This window comes from Brachionichthys hirsutus, chromosome 14, assembly GCF_040956055.1.
Source record: "Brachionichthys hirsutus isolate HB-005 chromosome 14, CSIRO-AGI_Bhir_v1, whole genome shotgun sequence".
Taxonomy (NCBI): Eukaryota; Metazoa; Chordata; class Actinopteri; order Lophiiformes; family Brachionichthyidae; genus Brachionichthys; species Brachionichthys hirsutus.
This window is the reverse complement of record NC_090910.1, coordinates 503,951-521,918: the sequence shown is the minus strand read 5'-3', so window position 1 is coordinate 521,918 and position 17,968 is coordinate 503,951.

Genomic DNA, 17,968 nt, shown 5'->3' with positions numbered 1-17,968 from the left:
GTTTTTTATTCTTCTAACTTATATTAATTAAAGTATTTTATCCGTCCTCGGTGCTGAAGAAAGCTTTGAACTCGGTGTGGGAGAGTGTCGCTGGGCCTCTGCTCGCTCTCCTTCCTGCAGTGCTCCATCCATCTCGGAACAACTCCGTCTCCAGGCGCTCCCTCTCGTCCACTCTGGTCTGCACCCCCAGCTCCGTTAGTGATGGTAGAGCGTCGGTCAGTGTCGCGAAGGTCTTCACTCCATTCTCCAGAAACACGGGACACTCGGCTCGGACTTTCTTCAGCTTTAGCTGTTTTACTACATCCCGCACCAGTGCTCTCTTCTTCTGCAGCTCGGGAGAGAAATCGTGGTCAAAGTAGATCTGTCTTTCTTTATATATAACTTTTCTCTGCTCCCAGGCTTGTCTCAGTATAATGTCTTTAACTGAGAACTCCAAAAACCTAACGACTAGCGAGCGTGGGGCAGCGCCGGGGCTCTTGGGCTTGGCAGTGAGAGCTCTGTGTGCCCTTTCAATGACGATGTTTAGCTCAGAGGGGAGTCGAAGAACAGATTTGAGCAGCTCGTGTACAAAGATCTTAACGTCTCTTCCTTCGCTCTCTTCAGCTACTTGATAAATTCTTATATTGTTTCGTCTTTGTCGGTTTTGCATCTCTTCGCATCGGGCAGTCAGATCCATTTCTCTGTGTAGCAGGTGTCTCAGAGCCCGCTCATAGCACTTAGCGGAGTCTTCGTTAGCACTAATACGTTCCTCTGCCGCTGTAGTTCTTTTTTGCAGTTGTGACATATCTTCTTTCAACTCACGTATAGACGTCTCCAGTCTTGTTAGTGATAATTGTGTTCGCGTGTGTCCATCTTGGTTGTCTTTCCTCAGTTTCTGAAGTTCTGCGAGTATTTTTGATTCACCGTCTAGCATGCTAGCATCAGCTGTTCCGTTCCCACTCATTGTTTGCTTCAGAGTTAGCTGTTTCAAATTAGCGTTTTGGCCATAGCTGAATCCAGTTTCGGTAATCCTTTACTTCTCAGAGATGCTGTCATATCTTGTTAGTCAAAAACCACAGAGTATTATACTATTATATTAGAAAATATTAAAGTACGGACGGAGCGTGTCTTCAGGCTGCTGTCAACATGACGTCACCGGAAGCCACATCCTAATTTTTAAGTTATTGCAATGGCAATTCATTTATGTTTTGTAATGCCCAGTCTCAGAACAATGTTTTGTTTGTTTTTTCGTGAATAAAGTTCAAAAAAAGTCCAAAAGCAAACCTCACAGCTTCCACACCAGGTACTGCCAGTGACATATTGCGTGACACCACCACTGTAACACCTCCAAATGTGGTACAGGAAATATCTCGCACATTCTGAGACCCAAAAGACTGATTGAAGAATGTTAATTGTGTTACTTACACCACACTGGAAGCAAAAGTGGGACGTTTCCATGCTAATATGTCATTTCCATAACATTGGAATTTTTTGTGTCGGACTTATTTGATTAACATGGGGAATGCCGACCATTGCCACGGCAACACGGTAAATATAACGACATGGTTACGACTGATTTTTCCGCCCGGCATGCGTGTCAGAATGTATGTGGCAAATTTGGGACGTTTCCATGGTAATTTTTCATTTTTGTCTCATGGGAGAAATTCTTGTCATCCGTAATAGAATAACATGGGGAAAACAACGGCATGGTTACGGTTGGGTTTTTTCATCGGAATGAGGAGGGAATTTTCATGAAAATTTCAGAATCAGAATCAGAAGGTGTTTATTGTCAATGAGTGTTCACTGACTAGGAATGTTTCTCGGTGAAGTCGTGCTACATGTAACAGTAATGACAAAATACAAAAAACATATAAAAAAAAGCTTGTCAGGATCGATCCATCAATGTGTGTGTCATTTGTTTTCAACCTTAAAAAGAAAGCATTTTATTTTGTTAAACGATTGCGTTCAAGCATTTTATTTTGTTAAACCATTCCGTTCAAGAAAACATCTCCGCTGTTATTGCAGTATCATTTAAAGAATGAGCCTGTGACAAAAGTTACTCTCCTGTTCATGTTATCAGCTGCACTTTACATTTTTGAGATTGTTAATGTTGTTGCGGTCTGCTCTATAAAAGAAAATATATCCTTTCATGTAATATTATTAAAATTTATTTTAAATCTCGTCTCAATCTCGTGAACTCAATCTCGCAGGATGTCTCGTCAGGTGAAACTTGTGTTCGGATGTTTGTCCAGTTTGTCCCACAGGATCTTTGGAGGCGTCCTCCATCGTGACTCTGCGTTCTCCAGTCCGTACTCGGTACAGATGTTCCTGTACACTACGCCGCTACCTGCGTACGTCGTTCCATGCATGCCTTGCCTGCCAGCATCTTACCCACAGCCCCGGGAGTCCTCTCTGGTGTGGTCGACTATTGATCTTAGGGCCTGTTTTTGTGCTGCAATCATTATGCCTGTGTTGTCTTCCAGTCCTGCCCTTTCCAGCCACTAATATGTTTTTCCATGTCAGCAACCGCTTCAATTTGTTGGAGGTACATGCCATGCAGGGGCGTGTCCTTCCATGATAGCCTCTGGCTTCTGGGCTTCTGTTGCCTGAGCCATTCACTGAGCAGGTCGTCACTGGGGGCCATTTTCTTGGTGTACTCTTGGAGGGATGTAGTGTCCTCCTGGATAGTGGCCTTGATGCTCAGTAGTCCTCGGCCTTCCTCCTTCTGCTTCGTGGGCAGCCTCAGGATGCTGGACAGGGTTCAACCCTCCGTGCATTGTAAGGAGGGGGGGGGGTTAGGGTTAGGGTTAGGGTTAGGGTTAATGACCTGGATCTTATTCTTGCCATTCAGTTGATGTTGTAACTTATAGTTAACCGATACAGTAATCAATATGCTGTCATTAGGCAGCACTGGTGGCTTAACATCATGACACACTGAGCTCCTCCCCCTTTATCTGGTTATTCATGTTATAAATATATGTCAGTAATCTCTCTCTCTCTCTTCCCTGTAGTCTTGTTCTCTCTCTCCCTCTGTTTGTCCCTCTCTCTCTTTCAGGTTCTTCTGTCCGTGGTGCTGCAGAACCTGGACCTGTGTCCCTCACCGCTGATGTCCATTGCTAGCATTAGCATTTATAGCTTTATATAGCAGCTCTTTAGTCTCTCTCTCGCTCTCTCTCTCTCTCAACCCAGCCAGTCAGACAGATGGCCGTCCACCATGATTCTAGGTTCTGTCCAAGGTTTCTGCCTGTTAAAGGAAAGGTGTTCCTTGCCTCCGTCTCCAAAGTTCTTGCTCTTGTGGGTCAAGTTGGGTTCTGTCTCTCCCTGCTAATCCTCTAAAGTGCCCTGAGATGACTTCCTGTTGTGGTCTGGCGCTTTAGAAATAAAACTGCATTGCATTGAATTCACCTGCCTCACCCTCTGTAGGTGTTTGAGTATTTGTACCTGCCATGTTGCCTTCACAACCCTTTCAGTTGTGATCATCTTCCCTCTTCTAGATACTGCTTACCCACATCTAGTCTGAATGACATCCCAAGGTCATTGCTGTATATCCTGGTGAGGTGAATCAGGGAGTCGATGACACACTCGTTCTTGGAATACAGCTTGATGTCATCCATGTAGAGGAAGTGGCTGATAGTTGTTCCACATTGGAACCGGTACCCAAAACCACTCTGGGTGATGATCCGGCTGAAGGGGTTCAGGCCTATGCACAACAGAACTGTGTAAGTGGCTTTGAGTTAGCTTCCAGAGGTGTCTTCCATAGCCTCATTGAGTTCTGGAGGACGGTTCTTAGCATCCGTTCTTAGCATCCTGTTGATGTTATACAGCCTAAGGTTCGACCTGGATGTTGTTGCACTGACCGAGATTTGAAACCCCAATCCTCCGCACCACAGTCAGCAGCATTACCACTAAGCTATCTAGTAAGAGAGCTGCATAATTTAAGGGAAAGTATTAAGCAAGGTGTATTATTATTATTCGGGTTTGGAAGAGACACTATAATTGAATATTGTTTTCTACTGCTGGTTTGATATTAATGATCCCTTTGTACGATTATGCTTTTATTAGATTTTATCTGATGTTTTGTGTATTTTTTATTTTATTGCACTTATCCAGGTTGAAAAGAAATGCTATGTTTATGAAAATGTGGGTATTCTAAATTGTTCAATATGTGATCAAGATGAAGATCTATTGTCAGTTAATGCTTTTCAGGCAGAATAATTGTAACAGTAACATGGACACTTTATAAACACGAGTCATACACAGACTCTTCATCACACAGAGTGCTGCGAAGGTGGTGAGGGGGCTGTGAAGACCACAGAAGAGCAGTGATTAAGTGTTATGCCTGATGATGGTTACCATGGAAATCTGTCACATGCAGATGTCTGTGTAGGCGTGTATCTGAATGAGGGCAATTTTCACTAGCATAAAATGAATCATTACAGTCCATTTGTACAGGACAAAGGATGGATCACCGAATGTCGCTGATGGCTTTGAGCGAGGCGTTTATCACGCTGTCGTCTGAACTGGCCGTTAATACAATAAATATGAACTTCCATCACTCTGGGTTGGAAAGACAGAGAGTGACTCTTTGTCTTTGCAGTGATGTCATGCTCATTTGTCAAACAATCTATGTCTAGAGCGAGGGAGAGAGAGACATGCAATTGTGAATACGGGGATAATGATGGTCAGCAAGTCATTACCCTCGCCGAAGAGGAGGCGAGGGTATTGCAATTGGGTCCGTTTGTCTGCCTGTCCGAGCGCATAACTCAAAAACTAGTAACCCACTCGACTTGAAATTCTTACACAAGCAAGGTTCTGTCCGTGGCTCGGTCCTCCCTGAGAATGGCGTTGATCCGGATCTGGATCCAGATTCTAGAATTATTTTTACATCTGGAATTGTGCCTGTGCTGTAAACTGTCACTTTAAGAGGGAGGGACACGAATGGCATGATGGGAAAAAGAGTCCAGAAGGAGTCTTGTAGTACGTTCCGGAGCAGCAAGCTAGAGCAGGTTTGGCCCCTCTGATCCGGAAGCCCTGTTTACTGTCTCACAAGATCCAATAGTCTATTGGAGGCGGAGTCTGCAATCTCTGATTGTCTTTCTAGTTTTACACTGTTGTTGGGAAGACAGGCCAGCCCTGCATGACAAACGGTGCAACGGCATCTTTTTATTTTCCTCATGTTTCCCACAAAATCCACTAAAGAGAGACAATCCACCGTCACTATTCTAAACCTATAAGATACAGCCCATCTACATCTATGCAAGGTTAAGGAGGCTGCCAACATGAAGTAATTATTCTGTGGTGTCCATCTCAACAATACATTTGGCAAAGGTACAAACTAATTGTCTCAAAAAATGGCTTTATCCTTTCTTTTTTCTCAGAAAGCCGCCTTACTGGATGGAGGAGGAGAAGGAAAAGAACTGACCGAAGATTGCAGCAGAACTGAGAATCACGATTCCTCTGTCTCCATGGAAACCACTGAACAATCAGATCTGCCAATGGACTGTGGGGGGGAGGTTCCTATGGCTGATTTACCAGAGACAGGGAAGGATTTAAGTGCAGATGATAAGGAAGTTTGTATTTTGACAGACACGCCAGACTTCCAAGTGGAAAGCAGTTTTCTCTTCGGCAACTTGCCTCATGACAAAATGAAGTTTGGCAAGTCTGAGTCCTCTGAGAGCAGTATTTGCAATGAAATGCCTTCTCGTGTTCTAGAAGAAGCTTTACTGTTAGAAGCAGGGCATAAAGTGCTCCTGAGAAATGAGGCCATCACTTCCTGTGAGTCCAACACACTCTATAGCGCTGCCTCTGCCTGTGAAAGCAAGGCCCGTAAAAAAAGGGACACTCAACACTCTACACCCAAAGGTGAACTTGAAATAGATCAATACCTTCAACCCAAGAGTGATCTGGAGCTGGAGCATTACACTGAATCAAAAGATGACATTGAAACAGAGCAGCATTCTGAGTCAGAGCAAAAACACAAGCTTAATTTATATCCTGAGCCAGAGCTTGGATTCATGGCCAGTGAGAATAATCCTGAAGATGATGACTATCAAAATCCTGCAGTGGATACAGGGGAAGCCCCAGAGCCTCCTATTACAGACGATTCAACATTAGAGATGCACATTAAAGCAGAAATGTCAAATGAGTCTAGCCACGACCTTGATCCTGACGAAATGGATGAGTGTCTGACACATGAGGTGGCGGCGGCTTCCTCAGATAGTGAGACGAATGAAAAATGGAGAGCAATATTCTCCTCCTCTATAAATAAAGAAGATGATGACTCATATTTAGACAGCCTTCATCTGACTGCCCAAGAGCTCTTTGTGCAGAAGGTTGAGGTGCCAGACTTTGATAAAGAAGACAGGAACCTTAAAGAGTTCAGTTTTGAAGCTACACAGGAAGATCGAGAACAAACTGAAAATTTAATTTTCTCTACCACTCCCACTCAAGAAGTTACAAATAATCATGTGAGCCTTCAAAGTGTGTCCAAATTACCTGAAAATGGAAATCTAAATGAAAGAGATGTGAATCATGAGCACAGCCCCCACAAACAGCACGTCAATCCTGAGCCAAATAAAAAGCTACCAAAAGACTTCTGTGTAATACAGGAAACCAGGAGCAAAAATGTTAGCACAGAGCATGTAGACTTCCAGCTGGCTCGCAAACAGTGGAGAGAACTGGAGGAGCAAACCCTGACCAAGATGTCCATACCCATGACCAAGTCATCCAGCTTCCATGGCAGTCACAGAACATCTGTCATGTATGCACCGGTCCACGACATCAAAGGGAGCCAGAATAAAGAGTGTGATTCTGAGTCATTGAGTAAGGTTGGGGATTATCCGAGCACCAGGTTCTGCCCCTGCACAGGGAACGCTGGCCTTAATGAATCCAGTTGTAGGTCTTCCTCTGATGACCCAAAACATCCAGGTGAAGGAGAGATCTGCTTTTCAGTGGATGGAAATAAATGTTCTCGAAGAGGGAGGGACCTATCCAGGATGGCCAAATCAACTGATTGTGCTTCATCACAGAGTATCCCCAGATCGATAAGTGCCCCACTCACCCCATCATTCATGATAACCTCCTTCCCCACTAAGGAACCACGGAAGCATGACATGCCAACAAAGAGTGTTAGCATTCTGGACCCCAGCTATGATGTCGTCTCCACTCCCAGCCATGACCACGATGCTCTGGCTGAACAGCTCTCGGAGGACACGTCCAACGTCCTCCTGGAGCCATCCAGCGTGATTACACGCAGCGCCTCAGAGTTCTCTCTCAGCATAGGCTGCGAACAGCCCCAGGAAAAGATGTTCCAGAACAACCCCTTTTTTAAGCTGCGTTCAAGAAGCACAATTTCACTTGTTGATGAAGAGATTAAAATTGTTAAGCAGAGGGAGGAAGAACTGAAGAAAGAAAGAGTGAATCTGTACGGGACAGACAGATTCACTAAAGAAAGAATGTCAGCAAATCCCATGGAAATGTTCCAATTCAATACTTCAGGTATGTCATAAGAGTGAATGCAAAGCAATGCTGCTGCTTCGTATGAATATCTGTGATCTAATGCTGATCTTTGTCAGTAGTTGATGCACCAGGGAAGTGCAAGTCCTCACCTTCATCCCCAATGAAAGACGTTAACAGGATAGACCACTCTGCTTTGTCCTGTAACAGAGTAAGCTCCTGTTCAAGTATTTATGACTTACATTTCTATGCAGCCATAATATCATGCCAAACTGATTGTCTTACCTCTAACAACTTTAATGGAGACATGAAAACGAAAGAGATGGAGAGATTTTGTGAACGCCTGCAAACAATTGGCTGTCTCTCTCAGTTTCCAGAGGTCTACACAGGTGGAGTACGCAAGAGTGCGTTGGCTCTGCGCTGGGAGGCCGGGGCGTTCACAACGAGTGACTGAAGATTGCACTCTGCACGGGAAGCTTCTGTCAGTGTCATACATGTTTAACTTTAATGCAGTGTTGCAGTGTTGTATTGTTTGTTTCATGTTGTGACATCAACTTTACTCCTGCTCTGGGCAAAACAACCAAGACTAACCCTAACCCAAAACGATACGAGCAAGCCTAATGCTAACTCTAACCCAAAACAAACAAGGAATGGTCGGGGAAGGGAGCCCTCCCCATACCCCCTCGCCTCCATCACCACAAAGACCAACATACCATATGAGGACCTATTACAAAACCAGAGAATGGGGACTCCTACCTCGTAAACTGGTGTTGGTGATAGGAGACTCTAACCTTGGTTGGATCTCACCATTTACCCAGGAAATGGGGCAGGTAGACAGTTACCCTGGTGCCCACATTCATCACATCAGGGGGATCCTTGAAAGGGTTGGAACATCCAGTTCCACCCAGAAGGTCATTTTTTGGTAGGTTTGAACAATTGTCTAAATAGTAACAAGTTGGAGACAATAAAAAACCAATACAGAGTACTCATGTACCAGGCATAAATAACCTTCCCATGTGCTGACCTGTATGTATCCATCGTTCAGGTCTCTCTGGGGCATAAAATACAGTTGCAGTTGCTGGCAAGGCAGACCAACCTTTTTTGAAGAAAGACATTCAGGACGCTGGAAGGAGTGGGGGAAGAGGATTTTCAGGTGGAGGCTGGTGATCCAGTACACTAGACAAGAGGGACAGCAGAGGCCAATTTTAAAGGCTGGCTTGATCAGTTAAACTAAAATTGGGGGTACTGAGCCCCACTGTCTCAAATATCCTAAATCTTTCACTTACCTTTCACCTAAAAAAAAAGCTGAAGTAAGCCTGCTTGAAAAGGGTCTGCTTTTTGTCCCCACACCCTTATGGGAAGACAGACATACCCTCAGAAAGGACCTGCACAATTATCACCGCCACCTCAAAATCCATCCATCCATCCATTTTCTTCCGCTTATCCGGGGGGGTCGCGGGGGCAGCAGCCTAAGCAGGGAAGCCCAGACTTCCCTCTCCCCGGCCGCTTCTTCCAGCTCTTCCGGGGGGATCCCGAGGCGTTCCCAGGCCAGCCGAGAGACATAGTCTCTCCAGCGTGTCCTGGGTCTTCCCCGTGGTCTCCTCCCGGTGGGACGTGCCCTGAACACCTCACCAGGGAGGCGTTCAGGAGGCATCTTGAATAGATGCTCGAGCCACCTCATCTGGCTCCTCTCAACGCGGAGGAGCAGCGGCTCTACTCCGAGCTCCTCCCGGATGACTGAGCTTCTCACCCTATCTCTAAGGGAGAGCCCAGCCACCCTACGGAGGAAGCTCATTTCAGCCGCTTGTACCCGGGATCTCGTTCTTTCGGTCACTACCCAAAGCTCGTGACCGTAGGTGAGGGTCGGAGAATGGAGATCAACCGGTAAATCGAGAGCTTCACCTTTCAGCTCAGCTCTCTCTTCACCATGACTTGATGACTTGATTATAACATTTTGATTATGATCCAGAAGAGATCCTGGATTATGGACTGTGACATTTTTGTTAACTTTTTAAGCTTTAGTTTTTAAGCTTGAATGAGCTGCTTGGCGGATGACTGACTGTGTTTCTAGTATTTTAATACTCTATATATATATATGTGAATATAATACAACATTTGATATAAAAATCTAATTTGAGTGTGAGCTGGATGAACATAAAACAGAACAATATACAAAATTTATGAAATTCATGGATTTTTCTAAACAATTCAATCAAATAAATTGTCCAAAATATTTTTGAGAATGGTCATAAATGCATTTATGTTTTCTATACATTGCTGAAATGGTTTCTGTCACCTGTCAGCAGCATAGCTTCTGGTTTTAAACCTGCTGGCTGACAGGACAGATGTGTCGCCAAGTTGCTCCTGATGCTGTTACTGCTTCGGTTGGAAAGCTAACATGCTTGCACATGTTGCTCACTAGCTAACATGCTTGCACATGTTGCTCACTAGCTAACATGCTTGCACATGTTGCTCACTAGCTAACATGCTTGCACATGTTGCTGCACGACTGTTTCACCAGAGTTCCACAAGAGAGAACTCATCAGTAATAACTTGATGTATCTTAAGCTGCTACATGCATTATCATACATCATACTTTGGTGCAGTGCTTCTCAATTATTTTCTGTTACGCCCACACAGGAAAAAGAAAACATTTTGCACCCCCCCCCCCCCCCCCCCCCGTGAACGTTTTTATAAGTATACCCCTGCAGAACAGTCATTCATTTTCCAACCGCTTTGTCCGGCACCGGGTCATGCTGGAGCCAATCCCAGCAGTCAATGGGCGAGAGGCGGGGGACACCCTGGACAAGCCGCCAGTTCATCGCAGGGCAACACAGAGACACACAACCAGCCACACACACACTCACACCTACGGACAATTCAGCGTAACCAATCCACCTGAGGTGCATGTTTTTTGTGGCCGGAGAACCCGGAGAGAACCCGGAGAGAACCCACACAGACATGGGGAGAACATGCAAACTCCTCACAGAAAGGCCACAAGTAGGATTCGAACCTGCGACCTCCTTGTGAGGCAACAGCACTTACCACTGCGCCACTGGGCTGCCCTCTCTGCATAACATTGCATCTTTATTAACATTAAATAAAAGAAAGAAGAAAGAAATATAGATGAACTTATCAGAATCAGAAAAACTTTATTATCCCTGTGAGGGGCAATTTGTTGCACAGCCATCAGAGACACACATCTTCATAAAAGACACTAACACTTCTCAACTTCCGGTAAAAGTACATGCGCTGGGGGCCTTTGCACAAACAGCATCGTGTTTGGCTCAAATGTCAGCTTATCATCAATGATGGTGCCCAGGTATTTGTACTGCTGTACCGTTTCTACTTCCTGGCCAGGGTGGATGTCGTTTTCTTAACGTTAATGCTCAACAATGATCTCTCACACCAGTTTAAAAAGTCACTCTCCACCGGGCCGTGATCGGTGTCCTGATTACTAAGAAGTGACACGATCACTGTATCGTCAGCAAACTCAACCAGGTGTCTGTCCTGATGCCGACTTTTACACTCATTTGTGTATAAGATAAACAGAAGTGGTGAAAGGACACAGCCCTGGGGGGCACCAGTGGAGGATAAAAGTACATTGGATAAAACCCCATTCACTCTCACCCTCTGTGGTCGTTCAGTTAAAAAGTCAACTTACAACAAAGAATAACTTTATTAACATTGTTTTTAGTCTGTAACAGGGAAAAACTTAATGTGCATCAATTCTTCTGAAAAAAACAAACAATTTAAATTACAATTTCTTTGACCAACTGAACGATTTGATACTGAAACATTTTTTTTTTTTTATCAAATCAATCGATAATAATAAGTTCAAATATATAAAACATTGTAACTTACAAAACAAAAATGGATAATTTGTACTGATTTTTTTTTATCAAAGTGAGGAAGTTGGAATGAATGGCTGCAATGAGCACGTTTTGCAATGCACAGCTTTTTGAAGCGGGTTTGAAGCATGATCCTCAGCTCTGCTCAGTGTTGAGCTGGGACCCGGACTCGGTCTTCAGTCTCACACAGCCTTCTGCCCTGAGAGTGGACCCGGACTCGGTCTTCAGTCTCACACAGCCTTCTGCCCTGAGAGTGGACCCGGACTCGGTCTTCAGTCTCACACAGCCTTCTGCCCTGAGAGTGGACCCTGCCTCGCGACACTCAGCGTCTGTGTTGTGAAGCTCAGTCTCCATCAGAAGTCAGACATCATGTCAATGAATCCGTATCTCCTGCCCCACATTGCAAGCTTTCCAGTGAAAGCGCTGAGGGAGGAGTTTATCTTCCCCTTGAAGCTGTAGATTTATTTCATTTCACCAGAAAGTTCTCATCACTACATTTTTTTGCATCTTCATACTTGTGCTCCAAAAACATTTGTATCTCTGAGCTCAGAAACTCGGGGCAGGACTTTCCTGGTGACGCTGCACGGCTTGATGTTCAGCTCCCATCTCCTCACAGAGCGCAGGGAAGAAGCGGTCTGGTCTTTATAACGTTGACGACACCTAGAATGTCAGTCCTAACCTCACCTCGCTCAGAGGACAGGGACAGGGTGAGGGTTGCTTCTCATCCCTGCCAAACACCAATGCGGTTCTCCGACTGTCCCCGTCCTCAGTCAGGAAGCAGTCCAGCTGAAGACAGCTGTGGCTCTGTCTCTGACATGTTTGCAGAAACGTAGATCCTCACACAGGGAGGTTGTCCTGTCAAAACGTACAGAAGCAACAAACAGTCTTTGTTGCTGCTTCGTTGAATTGTAAGGCAAAGCGTTTGTCTTTGAGTTTATCTACCAGCTGACCGGTAGCCATGGCGACAGCGTCATTGGACAGAGGGATGCTTTTTATTCTTGCAGCACGACAGAGTCCATGTCTAATGCTGCTGCATCAGCTCCTCTGCTCTGGTGGGGGTTTTGTGCACTGCGCTACTTGTAACGCCACCTTAAAAGATGCTGACAGTGCTCGCTGGGATGAAAGCGTTTATCAGCGTGACTCGGGCGTGATGTCTTTAAGCAACGCCTTCATTTATTTGGCTTCGTGCTCTCCGCTGCCAACATTTGTGGACACAGTTAACACACCGGTATTTGCTCGTCTCCCACCGTCGTCACGGTGACGCTGTCGGGTGACTTTTGTTTGTCTCATTAGCTCCGTCTTTCTCCGCCTCTCTTCTCATCGTCATAGCGCCCGCTCGTTGCTGTGGGCGCGGTGAAAACCCTTCACCACCCTGCACACACTCTGACAATGAAAGCGCCACTGCCACCTACTGTAGTGGATGTACAATTACACTTTAGTCTCGTACACTGGCAAAAGAAAAGCATGCTCCTGGGGTTATACGCACCCCCCCCCCCCCTAGCATCTCACCACGCCCCACTATTTAAGAAGGACTGATTTAGTGTACTTCCTCATTTGTCCTGTTCTTATTGCCACAATAAGCTTTTAATAAAAATCAATGTTTCATATCTCGGTTGCTTAGGAACCACATGTATATGGGTTGCCAGATTGGCTCAGTGCTCTGTGTTTACAGATGATCTAATGTATTATGGATGATTCAATGTTTAACATTGACAAAGTCTTAATATTTCCAGAAGCTTTTACGAGATAAAACAGCATGGTTTTACATTTGGTGTCTATATGCTTCATTATTATAGCCTTAAAATCTCAATGATTTCTCGCTTGCATTTTAAACATTCTGTGAAAAATGTTGGATTTGTCCCTGCTGTGGTGCTTTAGCTTTTGCACAAAATATTATATGTGCAAGTTTATATTTATATGTTCAATATTATAAATAATAAAAGTAAGAATACAATGCGATGTTTGCTTGCTTTTGTTTGTTTGAACAGTAACAGCCAGAGATTACAGCAGATGGGGGGGGTCCCAAATGGCAAAGGCTCACTCTTAAATAAAATGATTGGTCGTGTAAGGAAAATCGATCAGGAAAGATATATTCAATATGGTCTATTTTGGATATTCCATCATGAACCGCCCTACACTGGAAACATTGTTAAACTTTAAAAAATTGAGGTAATCATTCACATCTAATTTAAAATCGACCACAATTTTTTCATTGACTAAACGTAAGTAAGCGTGTTCAATTTAATCTAAAAAAAATGTAATCTGTGCAAACTGTTTCCTGACAGTGAGGCAAACTAATTATTTTGAGTTGATCTAAATTAAAAACAAACATTGTCTTCAGTACAATCAACCTCCAATGAGGGAATTAAGAGTGTCGGTACAATGTATTTCTGTGTACTATGAGCTGCAAAGCTTGGTTTAGTCAGTTAGCTGGTACATTGAACTTTTGAACCTCTGCAGACATATCTGTAAATACTACACTGTAAATTCAGTCCTCCTTCAGTGCAACCTCTGAAAATCAGCTTAATATTTAGCGTCAGCTCAGCACATTTTTCACACAACATTCTTTAATAACACTTCGACTTCAACCTGAGGCTGTTAATTCTATTAACCTGGGTGAAAACATTTACAGTTGCAGTCATGTGAGTGGAACCTCCAGTACCAACCTCTCTTAGAGTGAACTGTCTGAACTAAGTGTAAACGGTGTAAATAGATCAACACTAAATTAAACCACCAGTAGAAAAGAACCAAATGCAGTGAGTCTGCTACTCAACTCCAATCCTCTTAGCCGTACGGCTGGTTGCAGAGTTTGTTAACTTTCGGGCTCTTCTTTTTCCGATCAAGGTCCATCAAGACCTTTTGCACAAACTCAAAGATGGATTCCAATTTCTTTGGACACTTTAGATAGAGTGTGTGTAGGAGCCCAAAGATCATGTTAAAAGCTGCTGCAACTGAAGGCAAACCATTGAGAGCCTGTTCCTTCAGTGATGATCTTGATGTCTTTGGGTGGGTGGGGAGGATCCTCCTTGCCTGTGGTCCAGATTGCCATGGCTGTCTGCTGCAGTTCTTTGGTCTCATTTTCTGGAACATCCTGTGAATAATATATATAAAGACTGTAACGTATCCGTGGCTAAAGGGGCATGGTTGTCACTGTGTTTATAATGATTAGACAAGTGACCCCAAGTATTTTTTATCTTGGGCACTATAGAACAAAAGTTGGGACTGAGATTTGTTATTTAACCAAAATGTACAGGACTATAAATTTTTGCAACTTTTTTAATGGATATCCTGCCTTTCATCTCAAGGCAATTTAATTATACAATTAATTCAAATCACAGGTATCATCTCCACAGTTGTAGCCAATCATACAGATTTCATTCCAAATTATGCTTTTTTTTCCATTACAGTAGTCCCTCATTTTCCGCGGGGGTTACGTTCCAAAAATAACCCGCAATAAGTGAAATCTGCAATGTAGTAATTTTTATTTTTTTTCAGTTGTTTTTTGTTTCAGTATTATAGAATGAAACCAAAGATTTGTTGGAGAAATATAAATATATAGTACGTACAGTAAACGTTTTCCTGTTAATAATGTTAAGGCGTGCAGGTCGAGGAAAGAGCCGCTTGGAGTGCAGAAGAACAAATATTCTACTCGTGCTGTCTTTAGCCTCTCATGCTGCTTTATTGGATAGCTTAGCACAGCGGAACGGCAGCGGCTACATGTATCAACAGGAAGAAACAAAACTCAAAAGGGACGTGATGTTTATGCTCCTACAAAATAAAAGCCTCTTTTTACACAGAGAATAAGAGCGCTATAAAACAAACGCTTAACAAATAAATATGATAACTTTTAGAAATAACGAATTTAATTTTAATGATCAACCTACGAGGTTGAACACATGAGAAATGATTAATAGCGACTCGCGCGTATTTCACAGTTCCTCCGACCGCGCCTTCGTCCTTGCGCCGTTTCAAGGCGCGTTCAAGTGCAAAAAATAAAAATAAAATCCGAAATTGCATAAAAAACTCCGCGAAGCAGCGAAGTCGTAGAAAATGAACCGCATTATATCGAGGGACTACTGTACGGGTAAGAAACTGAATATATGAGACCTTGTATATTTTCATGTGTATTTATGCATTATCTGTAGTGGCCATTTTGTATAAAACTTAAACTCACTGTATAAAATTACATTTTGCAATCCGGGTTAAAACCCTTCCCTATATGACATGCTGGCTCTGAAGCTCCACAGCCTGGGACTGTCTCCACCGCTCTGCTCCTGGGTCAGGGACTTCCTCAGCAACCGGCCCCAGGTGGTGAGGATAGGAGACACCACATCCTCCCCTCTGATCCTGAACACTGGGACCCCCCAGGGTTGCGTTCTCAGCCCTGCTCTCTTCACCCTCTTCACCCACGACTGCTCTGCATCCACTCCACAAACATGGTTGTGTAGTTTGCTGACGACACCACCGTGGTGGGTCACATCTCCAACAACGATGAGACCCACTACAGAGAGGAGGTCCAGAACCTGATGCTGTGGTGCTCGATTAACAGCCTTGTTCTGAATACCAGCAAGACCAAGGAGGTCATAGTGGACTACAGGAGGTCCAGGAAGACTGAACACGCCCCCCTGTGCATACGAGGGGAAGCAGTGGAGCGTGTGGAGAACATTAAATTCCTGGGCATCCACATCTCCTCTGACCTCTCCTGGACACTCAACACCAGACACCTGGTGAAGAAGGCCCAGCAACGGCTCTTCTTCCTCAGGAAGCTGAAGCGGGCTGGACTCTCCTCTGTGCTGCTTGAGAACTTCTACCGGGCCACGATAGAGAGCATCCTGTGTCTCAGTGCGACCGTGTGGTACGGCAGCTGCACGGCGCAGGACAGGAAGGACCTATCCCGGGTGGTGAGGACAGCTCAGGGGATTGTGGGTCACCGTCTGCCTGATTTGGACTCTGTTTACACCTCCAGAGTCCAGAGGAGGGCCAGACGCATCGCCACAGACCCCACCCACCCGGGCCACAGACTGTTTGTCCCGCCCACAGACCCCACCCACCCGGGCCACAGACTGTTTGTCCCGCTTCCATCAGGGAGGCGGTTCAGGACAACAAGAAGCAGCACAACGAGGCTCAGGAACAGCTTCTTCCCCCGAGCTGTGAAAGCAGTCGTTCCCTTGTAGCGATCTGGGACTCGGAATGGACGCTCTGAGCCTGTCCCACTGGGGACGCTCTGAGCCTGTCCCACTGGGGACGCTCTGTGCCTGTCCCACTGGGGACGCTCTGTGCCTGTCCCACTGGGGACGCTCTGAGCCTGTCCCACTGTGCTGCTGTTGTTATTTTGCACTATTGTTTGCTGATTGTTATTCTCTCTGTGTATATATCGTTGCTGAGAGATTTTGGTTTTTGTTCATGTTCCTATGAGTGCCTAAAGCCGTGGGCCTTCACACAATTTTATTATGTTAGCATAATGACAATAAAGAATCTTGAATCTATATGTGAGTGAGATGCCCTTAGCTGATATTCTTTGATCAAGTGCTCAACACGTTGCCCCAGGTAGATCATCAGAGATGTGAGGATAGACTCTCTTCTAATGTCGATGTCTAAAGTCTGATTCAGAACAATTACTATTAAGTACAATCACAAACACAGAAGGGAAATAAATATTCAGCATGAATCTGTGAGAGAAATTACTTTTATTTTCATTGCTACAAGTGTCATTGCGAGGAACACCCCCATCTGGTGGGTAGAGGAGACACTGTATGCAAATATCTAAGACACACCTACCCAGCCCAAACAAAAAAACTGTGTCGCATACAGAGCTCGGGGGGACAATGTGTGTAGCTCAGTGGCGTCGTTAGGCCTATTTTAAAATATTCTTAAGCCCCCCTAAATAATTTTGAGTTGTTTTATAATTTTTTTTTTTTGTTGTTGTTGTTCAGTGACCAAAAAATGCAGACATATTCTATTAAACCCGCCAGAATATACGTTTAAAAACACGTAACCTGTCATTATTTACTTAAATCTGATCGTGAATATGTTTCCCCTCACTTCATGACGTAAGGTAGAGAACCCGTTCCACCTGTTCCTATAGAGAATGCCCACATCACTGAAACTCCAGTCCACGTTTTCCCTGTGACCGCTAATTGTCGGTCCCTGCAGCGTGTTTGAAGCACACAGAGCAGAATAGAAGAGCTTTAGGAGAAGAACGTGAACGGATGGATGAAGAATGGAGAGAGAAAGTTTATAAAGAAAGTAAGTTTATCACTGCTGGTAGTAACATTTAGTTATTGTGTGACACACTTAAGGGAAACGCACAGATGCATTAGCCATGGAGCTGGATGAGAGAACCACAGCCCTGTGCCACGCCCACAGTCTCCCTGAATCAGGTGCAGAGACCTGCAGGACCTGGAGGCACCTGCAGAACCTGGAGAACCTGCAGAACCTGGAGGCACCTGCAGGTTCACGCACTGAATAGAACTCAGACACAGTGAAGAGAGAGTTACTTTCCCCTTGCGTGGGTAGGATGATAGCTTGAGTTCAGATTCTGCAGTAGATGCAGAGCTACTAAAAGGCATCCAGCATGCAGGCCTGAATGTGAGAACCTCTTTAGAGTATCACACTTGAATGAACTTCAACACTCCAGCCTGAAAACAGAGGAGGTTCTGGTGACCTGAAACAGAGGTGGTTCT